Source organism: Nomascus leucogenys, chromosome 5 (genome assembly GCF_006542625.1).
Source record: "Nomascus leucogenys isolate Asia chromosome 5, Asia_NLE_v1, whole genome shotgun sequence".
In the NCBI taxonomy this organism is placed as follows: domain Eukaryota; kingdom Metazoa; phylum Chordata; class Mammalia; order Primates; family Hylobatidae; genus Nomascus; species Nomascus leucogenys.
In genome coordinates, this window is record NC_044385.1 from 77,070,171 (window position 1) to 77,085,193 (window position 15,023).

The 15,023-nt window shown below is 37.4% G+C and overlaps 1 long non-coding RNA gene across 1 annotated transcript in view; it reads right to left on the bottom strand.

Moving 5' to 3' along the window:
- The window catches only part of LOC105739855, a 28,648-nt gene that overhangs the window by 4,802 nt on the left and 8,823 nt on the right, over positions 1 to 15,023 (bottom strand). Inside the window, exon 2 of the long non-coding RNA XR_001115844.2 lies at positions 3,074 to 3,200. This is a non-coding gene — a long non-coding RNA (uncharacterized LOC105739855). The remainder of the gene's footprint in view (positions 1 to 3,073; positions 3,201 to 15,023) is intronic.

A 15,023-nucleotide genomic window follows, 5' to 3' on the forward strand; every position in this document is an offset into this window, starting at 1 on the left:
ATGCATAAAGATTGGTTCATCAGTTGTAGCAAATGTACTACACTAATGCGAGATATTAATAATAAGGGAAATTTAGGGGGGTTAGGGTGAGATGGGAAAGGGCATATAAGGAAACTCTATGTACTTTCTACTCAATTTTTCTCTAAAACTAAAACTGATCTAAAAAATAAAGTCTACTAATTAAAAAAAAAGAATCCTTGTCTTTGTGGAGCATACACAATGGTTGGGGGAAATAAGTAATGTGTTTATAGAAGACTGAAATACTAATACATTCTATGGAGGAAGATAAAAAACAGAGAAAGCCAATAGAGAGGGGGGAGTTGCCATTTTAATTGGATGACATGGAAGGCTTCCATGAGAAAGGACATTTAAGAATCAATAAAAATCTCAAAATGCTTCCACTGGATGGGCACGGCAGACCTCATTTTCAATGAAGCATCTGTCAGAGGCTCAGGAAAACACTAGTGAAAGGGTAGATTAGATGACAACACCTAACCCTTGATCAATGTTAACAGTACTAAAAATGGGACCACGAGACCTCATGTGCCGCCTGATGGAATGCAATCGGAAGCACACGATAGTTCCTATGGAGTATTTGCCAAAATAAATGCATCTGAATCTAAGCAAGCTTCACACTCAGGCAGCAAGCTCATGAAAAATACAAATGAACAAGTTATTAGATTAATGGGTTGAATGAGAATGCGATCAGCAAAATCTGGCATGCCGGAAGTTCTACAGGACAAAGGAACAAATGTCTTCAACAAACAAAAAAATGGCTAAAAGTGGAGAAGTGGGAACTTTCATAGATTAGAAAATACCTAAGAGACATTTCAACCACATGCAATTTGTGGAATTTACTCTGTGATTTCAACAGGACTGTAAAATATATTTGAGAAAATCGGGGACATTTGAACATGGACTGCATAATAGGTGAAATAATAGAATTAATGTTAATTTTGTCAGGTATGATCATGAAATAGTGGGTTTGTAGTTTTTAAAAATGCTCATCTGTTAGATTTATATACTACTGACGTAATTATGGATAAAACAATATGACATCAAAAACGGTGAATAATAGATAAAGCAAGATGGACAACTGGGGCTGGACCTGTGCTTGGTGGGTCTTTGGTGTACCTGGTGGGTCCTGAGCATGACCCCGGCGGTTCTAGGTGTGCCCTGTCAAATTCCTGAACACTCCTCTTATAAATGTGCAAATATTTATAATCAGGTTTTTTTAATATAAAAAGAGCCTAACATTCTATGGCGACATTATGTGTAAAAAAATTCCTTTGGATCAGTTATGTGAAATATTTGTTAAAAACCAAGAAAAATGTTAAAAATTGTTGAAGTTGAATATTGTGTAAATGAGGTTCATTATACTGTCTTTCTACTTTTGGATGTTTGAGAATTTCCTTAATAGAACAATTTTGAAAGTCTGGGAATACTAAGAGATATTAGAAAAATAAAAGCAACAGTCTAAGACTGATTTTCAAGGTGTTTTGTTTTGGGTTAAAGACAATTTCTTTTAAAAGGCAATTATGTGCAAGTCAAATATGCACAACAGATACATTTGGAACTACCTGACTGTGATGGAGTCACTCTTCTCCCCTCTGCCCCCAGAGATACAGCACATACAGTTTGAAGTTAGTTCAATTAAGGTAACAATTTTCATTGTCTACTAAGTCAACGACTCTTGGTCTTTTGGAATATGCTGGATGCTTTCTAGTATTTACTAGAATACTTGAGTAGTAAATACTTTCTAGTATTTACTAGAATACTTGAGTAGTAAATACTTTCTAGTATTTACTAAAACTTGGAGTAGCACAATTCAAAGGATTCAGTGAATTAAGAATACACCAATCAACAATAATTGCACTACAGCTGACTAACAATATCTCCTGGTATCCATCAAAGACATTGCCAATGAGTACACTATTTGGTTTCCCTATCACAGTGTAACAGTGTCACAGTTTGTACTCAAACAATTTCAGTACAATTCTTTACTGTTCTGACTGCCTGTCTTTTATGTTTATGGCAAAGTCCCAGTGTGTTCCAGTCATTTCTTACTTTCCCTGCTACTTGACATTACCTCTTTCTCAGTGACTCTGTTCAACACAGTGTCACATAATATGATCATTCCAGTCTTCTACACTGAACAAAAAGTTCAAAATGGGAGCAAACATAACCTTTACACATTGATAAAAATGTGGTATCATTAATAGTCCATTAATTGGATGTTACGCTAATAGGTTTGATCATCTGAAAGCTATATACCTGAATTTATCTCCCCAGATATACCTTATTTATCATCCTAAATACACCATGAAGACCTAAAAGAAATATGAGCTAATATTATGCTCTAAATATAATTTTTTGATATAAGATATGACAGAATAAAAATTGTTTGCATCTTTTTTGAAAATCACTATGGAAGATGTGTGTCCACTGAATGACTCCTGTAAACCTATTTAAGTATCATAGTAGAGTTTACACATAGGAAAATGTTTGCTTCCTTTTGTTTATAAATGATATGTTTCTCTGTGTTACCTTGACTTTCACATATGTGAGAGCTAAACTGAAGCTACCATAATTAATTTAGGTTTTCTTACACAACGAACCCTGCTCATTTCCATCCCATCCAGCTTTATTTAATGATTCTATTTATGTATCTGTTGTGGACGTCTTTTATTTTGTCCCCTCAGCCCAAACACTCCCTCTTCTGATAGCAGCAGCACCTTCTTTTAGATAAACCCTTCTCCCCACCTGTCCCAACTCCAACCTTGTCATTTTAGTAATGCAGTCAACCTCTGCCTTCTGCCATTCTCAGACCATTGCCATGGTGTTTGCCAAAGGCCAGAGTCTTTGACTAGCATTATTTCAAATTGAAATCAAGGAACTAATGAAGGAGGCATCTTCTTGACCAGTGATAAGCCAGATGGCCACAACCTCCAAGGTGTGAAAGAATGTGACACAGAAAGACAGACAGACCAGAGTCTGAGACAGCTACCTTCAGCACCTGGTACTATTTGCTCCCAAACCAGATACATCCCTGCCCATTCAAGGGTTAGGTTACCTGAGCCAATAAGTGTTCCTCATGACTCCAGTGAGTTTCTGATCGGGTTTCTGTCATTTGCAATCAATATCACCCTGCCTAATACAGAGTACTTCATTGTGAGCTGTCTCAAGTCTTTTGCAGAAGCCTGCAGAGGAGACAGAATAAAGTAAGACCATTTATTTAATAATTTATTTACTTCTTTATTTCATATAACTGGTTTATTTCCAAAGTTTATTTGCAATATGTTGAATGAATATATAGATATTGGCTCCATTAGAAAGCCATCTTGAGCCTGGGCAACATAGGGAGACCCCCTCTCTACCAAAAAAAATTAAAGAAAAAATTAGCTGGGTGCAGTGGCACATGCCTATAGTCCTAGCTACTCAGGAGGCTGAGGTGGAAAGACTGCTTGAGGCTGGGAGGTTGAGGCTGCAGTGAGCCATGTTCATGTCACTGCATTCTAGCCCAGGCAAAAAAAAAAAGCCATCTTGGCCATCTTCAGGAAGTAATATCCAAGAACTTCAATTAAATTATTTTTTAAGGAATTGTGCTTCAACCTTCAACACACTCAACTCCTCTAGGCTCCCCAGCTTCTCTGGAGGCCCATGTAATGATAAAGTTCTAGATTGGCATTTTAGTATATCTAGAAGTGCAGCCTTTCATAGATAAAAGGAACATTTGAGGCCATGCAAGTAAACTCATCAGTTCCTGTATGACATCCAGAAACCCAGAAGTGTTAAGCCATCTGCCTAATATCACACAGCTCTCCATCACATCCCAAACCTGAATCAGATCCCAAACCTGAATCTAGCTCTTCTGATACCCAGCTCAGTGACTTTTCCACTGCACCATGCCCCCAAAGCCCTTTTCAGGACAGACATTAGAAGAGAAATAGACTTTGCTTTTCTTTGTAAAGCTATTGAGGCAGTTCTTCAGTTTCGTTGCAAGGAAAAATGGATCTTGCTCATGCAGTTTGAGAGGCTACTGTATGGGAGGACTGCCTAATGAGGGTCCTCAGAGCAGACTGTGGTGCGATAACACTGGGGTAGGATAAGCTGGGGAGAGAGAATTCTGAGTCTGGCTTAAAGGAGTCCACAAGGGCCCTTAACTTCCCTTAGTTTTCTTAGTTTTCTAAGTATACTTTTTTGCTAAGTGAATATAATAATAATAATAATAACACCTATTGTATTTTACCAATCTCCTACAGTTATAGGAAGGATCAAAAGAAATGCGTGTGAAAGTACCTGGTAAAGAGGGAAGTGAATATTGTCATACTACCAAAAATGTCCCGTTTGGGTCATCAGACAGTCTGAGATTTTGTTTTGTCTTTTCTAAGAACACTCCATGCCTATTCCAACCTTCCAGCCTTCCCTTGCCTGGAATGCCTTTTCCCTTTTCCTCCATGTCATGAAACCCTCTGCATCCTTTAAACACACTTTCTTTGCTTTGCTCTGAATCCCCTTCAGTGGAGTTTGTGGATCACTGTTGCACTCTGCTTTCTCTGGTGATTGCTTTGGGCTCTTTCTCCCTGGATAGACTGTAAACCCCTTAAGCCAAGAATACTATTTTATATGCCGTCTCCTCCCAGAGTACATTTAAAAAGCAGTGGGTGCCAGTAGGCAGATGCTTCTTGAGTAGCTTAATAATCCCCAAGACAGCTCTTACTTGCTTGCAAAAGCCAATTGTGCACATCCCTTGCCAACTTTGGGTTCAGCAATGTCAAATGGATGCTTGAAATTGGCAGAGCTCAGAGTATTTACACCACAGAAATTGGCAGATGCCACAGATGGTTTTTCTCTTTTCCCTGAGAGCCAACTGTTAGCATTGACCAGCAGCCCATGCACTAAGGCAGATATAACATAGGTCTGCAACAGAGAAGAGAACATAGTTCTTAAAACAGGAGTCACAGCTGGTATAGCTCCAAAGGAGATGGTGGAACAAGCCTTACAAAGGATGCCCACAATCAAATTAGAGCTCCACAAATCTAAGTAACTAGAAAAAAAGCTGCAAGACCTTTCTACTTTAATATCAGTGATCTCATGTTTTTGTCAAGAGTGTTATTAAAAAGGTGATAGACACATGGAAATGGGAGAGGTAAGGGTGTTTTATCATTATTGTCAGGGGTGTAGAAACAAAAGCTTTAAAATTCTTTAAAATATATTTGAGGGGGAATACAATGGCTTGACAAAGCTTTATAATTACATAATTAATTATGGAGGGAAATGTGATTGCAGGGCCTTTGTATTTAAGTCTCACTCAGCATTCATGGCATCGAGAATTTTCTCCACTTTGCTATAAAAAGGATTTTGTTCTGAACAAAGAGAGAGAGCTGATATAATGTCATGCATGGTGCAAATGGCAGCATTAAGAAAGCAGAAGGTTGAAGTGACCAGCCAGGGGTAACCAGAAAGAAAGTGGGGTGGGGTGGGATGATCCACAAGCTTTCCTATTAGTTTTTTTTTTAAAATCCTTTTTCTTAATGTAAATTACCCACTGCATAAAACAGTATAACATTAGACATTTCTGATTTAAGGAATAGGATCAATGTAAATCTTATATTCCACTTATATGAATCAATAACTTTAAAATAGATTATTTGCAAAATATCTGCCTGTAATCTCCTAGCATCTTCACTGCTGTGCACAGCCCTCACCCCTCCAGCCACATAGGAAGCAGGTGGTGTTTCCTGGGCAGGGGAACATGGCGCTGGGTGAGGTGGAGCTCAATTGTCTCTTGATCTTGCCTTTGGTGGTTGCATCCTTAGCTGAAGCCCATGAGACACTTACCTTGTTTTCACAGAAATCACTCACTCTGTGAAAGAAATGAGAGTAAAGGAAGGGAAAGAAAATTAAGGAAGGCAGAAGTGAACATGGAAGAGAAAAACCATAAGAAAGAGGAAATAGAAGGGCCATGGTTTTGAAATACAATGCCTGGAAAACAGAAAATGAAAACAGAATAAAGGAATGAAATTGTAAAAGCTATGAAACAAAGTAATAAGAGAAATAAAATCAACTCTTAAAAAAATAGATGTGATTTATGACAAATATCAGGAGAGTGACTCAAGAGCATCCTGAAATCTCCTTGATTGTACCAAAGGGAGACCTGGGCTTCTTATGATCACTGACATCTGTAAAATAAGAATGGTAGCTGTAAATTTTGAAACGATGAAAAATAACCTTGTAGCAGAAATCAAAGGGAGAATTTGATCTAATATTGGCCAGAATGAGTCAAATACAGTCAGTTCGCTAGAGTGCTCTGCATTGGTCAGCCGATTTTTCAGATTCTACGAGACCATTCGAATTCCAGCTCTGCTTGGTATTCTCTCTCTGTGTAGTGTTGGGACAAAAGTCTTACAAATGTTTGTGTAGAGAAATCAGTGATGTTAAAAAAGCAATCACTTGTATGAAAAATTCCAAAGACAGCACTAACACGAAATGATGAAAATGCCAAAGATATGAAAAGTAAAGACAACTGTTACAAGACGTAACGGCTCTGAGTGTTTGCTTTTATGTGACAGATGTTTTTAACCAAAGCTCAACACTGGCAGTTTGAGTACACTTCTGATTTTAATTTGTGTTGTATCCCCTTTTCGTATTGATGTCTACTCACATCTGTGAAGGCTCTGTAACCTGAATTTGACAGGGGAAAGTGAACAGACTGCTTTTGGAGTGCTTCAATTAAGTCCACGTAACAGACTGTTAACAAAAATCTTAAATAGCTATTCTAATCATCAACAGCAATCTTACACAAATTAAATTAGACCCAAAGGGCCCGATTAACTTTAAAATGCCTTACAGGCATGAAACATAAATTTAACTTATTTTCCCCCTTTGGAGTAGAAAGAGAGTTGTTCAGTGTGACTCAGATGCACAGTTTAAAAAAAAAGAAAAGCATGCATGCTGTAAAGACATGGAGAAAGGGTTTCATTTTCTTTTTCAGGAAACCACACTTACAGGCATTGAAATTCAGTTAGGCCACAGCCATGCTCCCTGTTTACATGCAAAGTAGATGCATTAAGGTAGAGTTTTTGCAGATGGCCCAGCTACTCTAATCAGCTCAAGGAAGTCCTATTGCTAAAGAAAGAAGACATATATCCACATGCATTAACATTAAAATGATGCCATCAGAAGAGGTAAAAGTTGAACTAGAATTTCTGCAGTTCAAACCCACCTATCAAGAAATGGGTTAGATTCATGATTTAAAATTATACCACGAATCAAAGAAAAAATACTTTTTTAAGTGTCTGCTCTTCTTTATTTTAGCCAAATCTCTAGAGGTCTGTCCAAATATATTTCTTGAATTTTCTTGAACCAGCCAGCAGGTTCATCACCTGTGCATTTGCTGTAGTCTCCAATCCTCACATGTGTTTGATAGCTTTTCTTAGGCAACTTCCTTCCAGCTGCATGGAACATGTAATTTCAGCCCAAGTCAATAGCAGTGAATGAGAAATCCAGGTGCCAGGGAAAGGCAGCCTCCCAATAGATAGAAAACACCTGAAACTGGTGATCAGCAGCTTCTGGATAAGATCTCAGGAGTTGGGCCAGTGGGTTCAAGTATGCACACTAAGAGGCAAAATGGCAGAGTTTGACTGGTATATGACCTTCTAGGAGCAATCAGCTGGTAAGAGAAGAGCGCTTCAAGTAAGCATGTGTACAACTCCAGTAAACACACTGTGCATGCGGCCCCTCCCAAGCACTAGCACACAAGTGGTCAGCCCACCCCAAGGGAAGAATCAGGGGAGAAGGGACCCAAGACCCTGGAAGTATGTCAGCATATAAAACTCAAAGTCAAAAGGTCAAACTGTGCACTTGATCTCCCAAGTTGCCTGCTTGGCCCTCTTCCAAGTGTACTTTACTCCCTTTCATTCCTGCTCTAAAGCTTTTTAATAAACTTTCACCACTGCTCTAAAACTTGCCTCAGTCTCTCACTCTGCCTTATGCCCCTGAGCCTGAGACAAATTCTTTCTTCTGAGAAGGCAAGAATTGTGGTTGCTGCAGACCTATACAGATTCACTGCCAGTAACACTTTCAGCTCTTACAAGGCTATTATAGACACCGTGCTTGTCAACAACCTCCTGCTCTGATGACCTCAATGTAAATTTATTTCATCAAATAGCAGATGCTCTCTTGTCCCACCAGCCCAGACACCAGTGGGTCAGAGTCATGGAAGGTGTTCATTTTCTGCAAAATATTCATCAGTACTTTAGAGAACCAAAGTAATTTTCAGAAAACTACCTATTTTCCAGATACCTCAGAGGAAACTGACCATATCTGCATCACTGGTGATAGAACCAAATTAGTTGAAGCCAATGGCAGTCTTCCATCCCCTGAGATTAGTACAGGGATGGGCACCGTAATCCGAGATGAAATAAGCAGAATAAAAACAAGGACTCATATTTCATGTTACATTGTAAACCAGGAAGTATATATCCCCCATGGCCACTGGCAGCCAAATTGTGAGCACAAGGAGAACCAGTCTTAGGATGAAACTAATGCTGCCCTACCTTTGAAATCCAGTTATGTAGATAAATGTTCTTATTGCATACACAAGCTTGAGTCAGGTATTTTGATTCCTCGTAGGTGAAACTACTTAATTAATTTAAGTGGTCTTATGAGTAATTTGTACTCCAATGTCTCTGAAATTTTCCTAGAATTTACTAATCCCAGAGACTGGGCCAGAAGAAGCTCTAAGTAGTAAACAATATAACTCAATGTTGTCCCCTTTTTCCAGTTCTAGAGCATTGTGGTTGACCCAAGGGTGTAAGCTCAACTCTTTTAGTGGGTTATTCTCCCAAGATAATTCTATCATTGTGCAACTAGACTTTTCCTACCCACCTGAAAAATAGGCCCTGTTATGCCCTACAATGTCAAGCTAGGCTCATGCTGGAACTCCCAAAACATGAACAAATGTAGTTTTATAAAGTTTGAGCTGAAAAATGTTGTGGTTTTTTTTTTCTTTTAGTTTATTCAGCTTAATGCGCTCTTTTTAGATAAACCTACAATGGGGAAATGACTTGACTAAGAAAGCAATAGACTAGACCTAGAGATAGGACAGAGCCCAAGGCTTCAGTTCTGTGCTTGACCTGCTGTCCTGGTACACTGAGGCTGCAAACTCATTTCCAGCACCCCTTCTCAATGGCACATGAGCATTATATAAACACTGTATTGGGAATCTGAAATAAAACTGTTAAGAGTCTATAGTTAAGTCGTCTGAATTTCTTATTTTTGCCATATTAGCTGTTATTACTGTTATTGGTGTTTTCTGAGAAATAACTAGCTCACAGTGCTTAGATGGAGTGAAAATCTAAAGGACAAACCATTTGGAAAAGGGTTTAAAGTTCCGAGTTAAGGTTCAGCATCAGTTGTCCTACTGATATTGAGGTTATCTGATTATACTTAGGCTTCTTAAGTGTGTTCTAAAATAATCAAGTAGTCAGTTAACAAAACACCCTATATTTTAATATAAAAAAGCATAAATAGCAAGATGAACTTTTATTTTATACAGAATCCATATGAAATACTTAATTATGAACGTTGCTGCTAAAGAAGTCTTTGAAATGTCATTTTCAATATATCCTTGACCTATTTAAGAACAAGTAGAAAGAAAAGATGTTTCTTTTCTCCGTCCTTAAATTTAGAATTCTCTGGCTGATTTTTAAAGCATTTTGTAGATCACATCAAGTCAAAAAGCTTCTGCACAGCAAAGAAAACAATCAACAGAATGAAGAGAAAACCCACAGAAATATTTGCAAACTACCCAACTGACAAGGAATTCATAACCAGGAAATGTAAGGCACTCAAACAACTTTATAGAAAAAAAATCTAATAACACAATTTAAAAATAGACAAAAGATCTGAATAGACATTTCTCGAAAGAAGACATGCAAATGGCAAACAGGTGTATGAAAAGGTGCTCAACATCATGATCATTAGAGAAATGCAAATCAAAACTACAATGAGATATCATTTCACCCCAGTTAAAGTGGCTTTTATCCAAAACACAGGCAATAACAAATGCTGGCGAGGATGTGCAGAAAAGGGAACACTCACACACTGTTGGTGGGAATGTAAATTAGTACAACCACTATGGAGAACAGCTTGGAGGTTCCTCAAAAAAGCTATAAATAAAGCTGCCATATGATCCAGCAATCTCACTGCTGAGTATAGACCCAAAAGAAAGGAAATCAGTATATCAAAGAGATATCCGCACTCCCATATTTATTGCAACACAATTCACAATAGCCAGGATTTGGAAGCAACCTAAGTGTCCATAGACAGATGAATAGATAAAGAAAATGTGGTACATGCACACAATGGAGCATTATTCAACCATAAACAAGAATGAGATCCTGTCATTTGCAACAACATGGATGGAACCAGAGGTCATTATGTTAAGTGAAATAAGCCAGACACAGAAAGACAAACTTTGCATGTTCTCACTTATTTGTGGAAGCTAAAAATTAAAATCATTGAACTCATGGAGATAGAGAGTAGAAGGATGGCTACTAGAGGCTGTGAAGAGTAGTGGTGGAGGTGGCGGGGAGTGGTGATGGTTAATGGGTACAAAAAAAATGGTTGGAAAGAATGAATAAAACCTAATATTTGACAGCACAACAGCATCACTATAGTCAATAATGATTTTATTGTGCATTTAAAAACAACTGAAAGAGGATGATTGGATTGTTTGTAGCACAAAGGATAAATGCTTGAGGTGATAGATACTCCATTTACCTTGATGTGATTATTACACATTGCATGCCTGTATCAAAATACCCCCTAAATATATACACCTATGTACCCACGAAAATTAAAAATTTAAAAATAAATAAATAAAAAGCAATCTGTGACCACCAATTATTCAGCTATTTCACTTCATCACCTCCTGTATTCTCTAAAATATCTGCGCTATAGCCAGAAGCTTCCATTTAACAACATACTCTGGTATTCAGGAGTATTCCTCCCTCAGGTTTTAGCCGATGTTTAGCCTATACCTGAAATGCCCTCTCAACCAACTCTTCCATGACAGTTCAAGTTCCATTCATCCTGTGGGGCTCTTTATAAATGTCTTCTCATTCATGATGAGTCCAGCCCATACTGATTGTCCTTACCTTTTCTTGCTTTCACAACTGTGCTACCAATTGTTGTGTTATGGTGTTTTTTTTAATATTTCATGTGTGGATCTTTTCAAATTTGATTGTAAGCTGTTAAAGAATAAGCAATGATGTTTTTCTTTCTTACATGCATTCTACAGAGCATCTTGCACATATGGAAGTTGAAAGCTCCTCTACAAGCTTACTGATTGATGGATAGAAATAACTAGAGTACAAGTGAAGCTGTGCCCTCTTTGCCTTCCTCCCCTCTCCAGGGCCTTCACTGCCACTATCCTGTTAGAGTACCATTAGCTTCTAATGTTAGAACAGGCTCTTGATGGCTGAGGACCAAGTTTTGTTTGTTTTTGTTCTCTTCCACTGCATTCTTTCTGCCTTGCTGTAGATTCTGAGTAGATCAGTTAAGATCTTCATGCCTATAGAAATGGCAGACAGAATCTCAAATTTTAAAGGACAGCTAGGATGTTGATAATCTCTTCTGGTTCCAAGTAGGGTAGATCCTAAGCTGTTTCAGCAAAGTTCTTGTTCTCAAAATCCCCAGGCAGTCTTAGGTGTCTTGCAGAGATATGAAGTTATTTCTAATATCTAATCTAAATCTGTCTGCCACTCAAGTCTCTTCCCTTTATCACAATCCTAAGTGAAAACAGGAACTAGGGCTTTCTTTGCTGAAAACCGTGTCCACACCATATAGCTGTTTTTAAAAAGATGTATTCCCAGCTTATCTTCTTTACAAGTTAAGGACATGGTGTTGTGTTTTATATCTGGTCTCTGTTTGAAAATAAATGGCCATCTATAGCACTGGCTATAAGGAAGTAAGCTCTTCTTCAAACATACAGAAAGTAGAGACAAATTTTGTCACATTTGCTTTAAATATTTTGTTTTAAAATTTGAAATATTATAGATATAGGTGAATGATGCCTTTGCCTGTTTTCCTTTCCAAAGAGTGATGACTATTCAGGGACATTTTTTTTCCTGGCAAGTTTAAAAATAATATATATGTATGTTCACGGAAATATATATAATGAACATATCTCGTATACACATATATATCATATACATGTTTATGTCATGGGATATCTACATAAATTCCATATACAATATGCACCATTTTTAAGTGTTAATATTCTTTATGTAAATCATACCACAGTGTATGTATCACTCTGGAACTTTCTTATACTTAAGACTTAGTATGTTCTTAAGATTTCTCTTATGGATCTACAGTAATGTGTTACTTAACAACAGGGACACATTCTGAGAAATGCATCATTAGGTGATTTTACCATTGTGTGATTACCACAGAGTGTACTTACACAAACCCAAATAGTGTAGCCTACTACATACCTAGGCTGTATGGTGTAGCCTATTGCTCCTAGGCTACAAACTTGTACAGCATGTTACTATACTGAATACTGTAGGCAATTGAAACACAATGGTCTTTGTGTATCTAAACATATCAAACATAGAAAAGGTACAGTAAAAATACAATATTATATTCTTCAGGACTGCTGTCATATATGCAGTTTGTTGTTGATGAAATGTCATTACGCAGTAAATGACTGTATTATAAAACTTGAACCCATCCTATGATAAATCTAAGAACTTTCTGCAGCAGAAAAAAATATCTAAAACCAGAATCTAGTTGAAAATGAATTTTGAGTTTTGAAAGGGCAATTGAACAGTTTGGAAAAGTACCAATGCTTATACACTCATAAAATCGTGGTGCTTTCAAACATTTTAAGAAACTCTCAAAATATTTTGAGACACAGTTGTAAAGTTTTCCCTGTTTTCTAAAAATAAATATATCTAAAGATTGGTCTGGAGATAATGAACAAAAATCTATTAGTAAATTTACTAATTAGGGTCATGTCTATGTGTTTATGGAAACTTAAACATTTGTTTATTTGAAGTAAAATCTCTTTAGCCAACTACCATAATTATTGGCTGCCTGTCAGAAATGATGTACCCAAATTTCACATGTTTTACATTTCCTCATGGTAACCCAGCCCACACAATATTTTTATATAATGACAGCTGTCAGGAAAGCAGAATATCTTATATATACATTGTATTTTGATTAATGAGCTAATGATGGTTCTCTGTTTAAAGTAATTAGTCCCCAATGTGGTTTTTAGCCAAAGTGTGCTCAGAGTTGACAATGATGTGATTATGTTACCCAGTTAGGGTATAGCCAAAATGATCACATTGCCTATAGCAATGCTTTTTGAAGTGCCATTACTAGGTTATAAAATCAATTTAATAGATTTTATTAGGGTTGAATAAAGAAAAGAAACCTAATAGATTAGAATAGTACCAAAGATATTAGCAAACAATGAGTACAACATGTATAGGTTTATGAAACCTTTGTTTTAATAATGTGTGTATCTTTTGTGTGACTGCAAAGTCATCCTATAAAATGTATTGCTGACTGTGGATTACAGTAAAAACATTTTGAGAAACGCTAGGCTTCTTTCAGGTTTTCATTGCAACTGAAGTTGTTCTAGCTTTGGCCCTTGGCTGCGTAATGATTTAAGTTGTTCTCTTATACACACTTATGCTTTCTTGCCACCCCTTGGCCAGCCCTTTGGTGGAGCCCATTTCATCCCTGCCAATGGCATGTGAGGTCCTCACTTCTCCAGCTTTACCTCTTACTACCCTTTGCCTCTTATTCAGTCCACAGCCTCCTTTGCTGTCCTTGAACGTGCCATGCAGGCTGCAGCTAGAGTGCCTTTCCACTGCTGTTCCCTCTCCCTGGAACACTCTTCACTCCGGTATTCACACGCCTAACTCCTTTTCTTCCTTCAAGTCTTTGCTCAAATGTTAGCTCCTTTATGAAGCCCACCGTGACCACGTTATTTAAAATAGCGATCCTCCTCTTTTTTCTCACAGACCTCCTTTTTCTGCTGTATTTCTTTCCTCCACAGCACCAGCCACCTTCTATCACACTGTAGAATGTATTTATTATGTGTATTGTTTGTCTGTCTCCGTCTACTAGATATAAACTCCAGGAGGGTAGGTATTTTAGTATGTTTTATTTATGGATGTAATTCAAGCAACTAGAACAGTGTCTGGCACAAAGTAGGTATCAATAAATATTGATGAGCTAATTCAGATTGGTCCAGATCATGAGAGAGAGAGAAAAAGAGAGTGGCCAAGCATCAAATACAAATTTACAGGAGATTCTAGTGCATTCTTAAGTTACGTCCTGTCTTTTATGAGAAACTTCTAACTCTCCTTTGAAGTAGCTATTCTTTTTACATTTTCTCCTTATAGGGCCCATTCCCATCTGGCTCTACAAGATATTAGAGCAACAGCTCTACTAACTTCTAGGAATTCATCCAGAAGAGTGTATTGAAAGTCAAAAAAAAAAAAAAGGAGTCTCTGTTTACAATTTATAGTCTTAATATAACTAATTTAGGCAAAATCATCAAAACGTGCTTCTGCTGAACTTATTTATCCAACATGGAAAATGAAATACTAAAAAAAGGTCAGAAAATAAATCTTGGGGATAGTTGGTTTACAACATAAAACTAAGGAAGAAAAGTAACAGGATCAGTGCAATGGGCCCAGTTACCCCGCCCCTACTGGAGTTACCACATTTAGTGAATAAACTAAACTGTGGAGTTGGCTCTGCTGCTGAGGCAGGAGTGTTATGTACTTGGGCCATCTCATTTATTTCCCACCTGAAAATTTCCGACATAGCCAGAAAGACAGGCTGCTACTTGCACCTAATGAAGTCAACAATACCTTTGTGTACTGACTCCAAAAATGATAGCTTGATCTGGACATTGTTATATGAAGCATATGTAAAGTAGCTTCTGTTTCTCCCAAGAGTTAGATTATTATTAAATAAATCATTTCTGG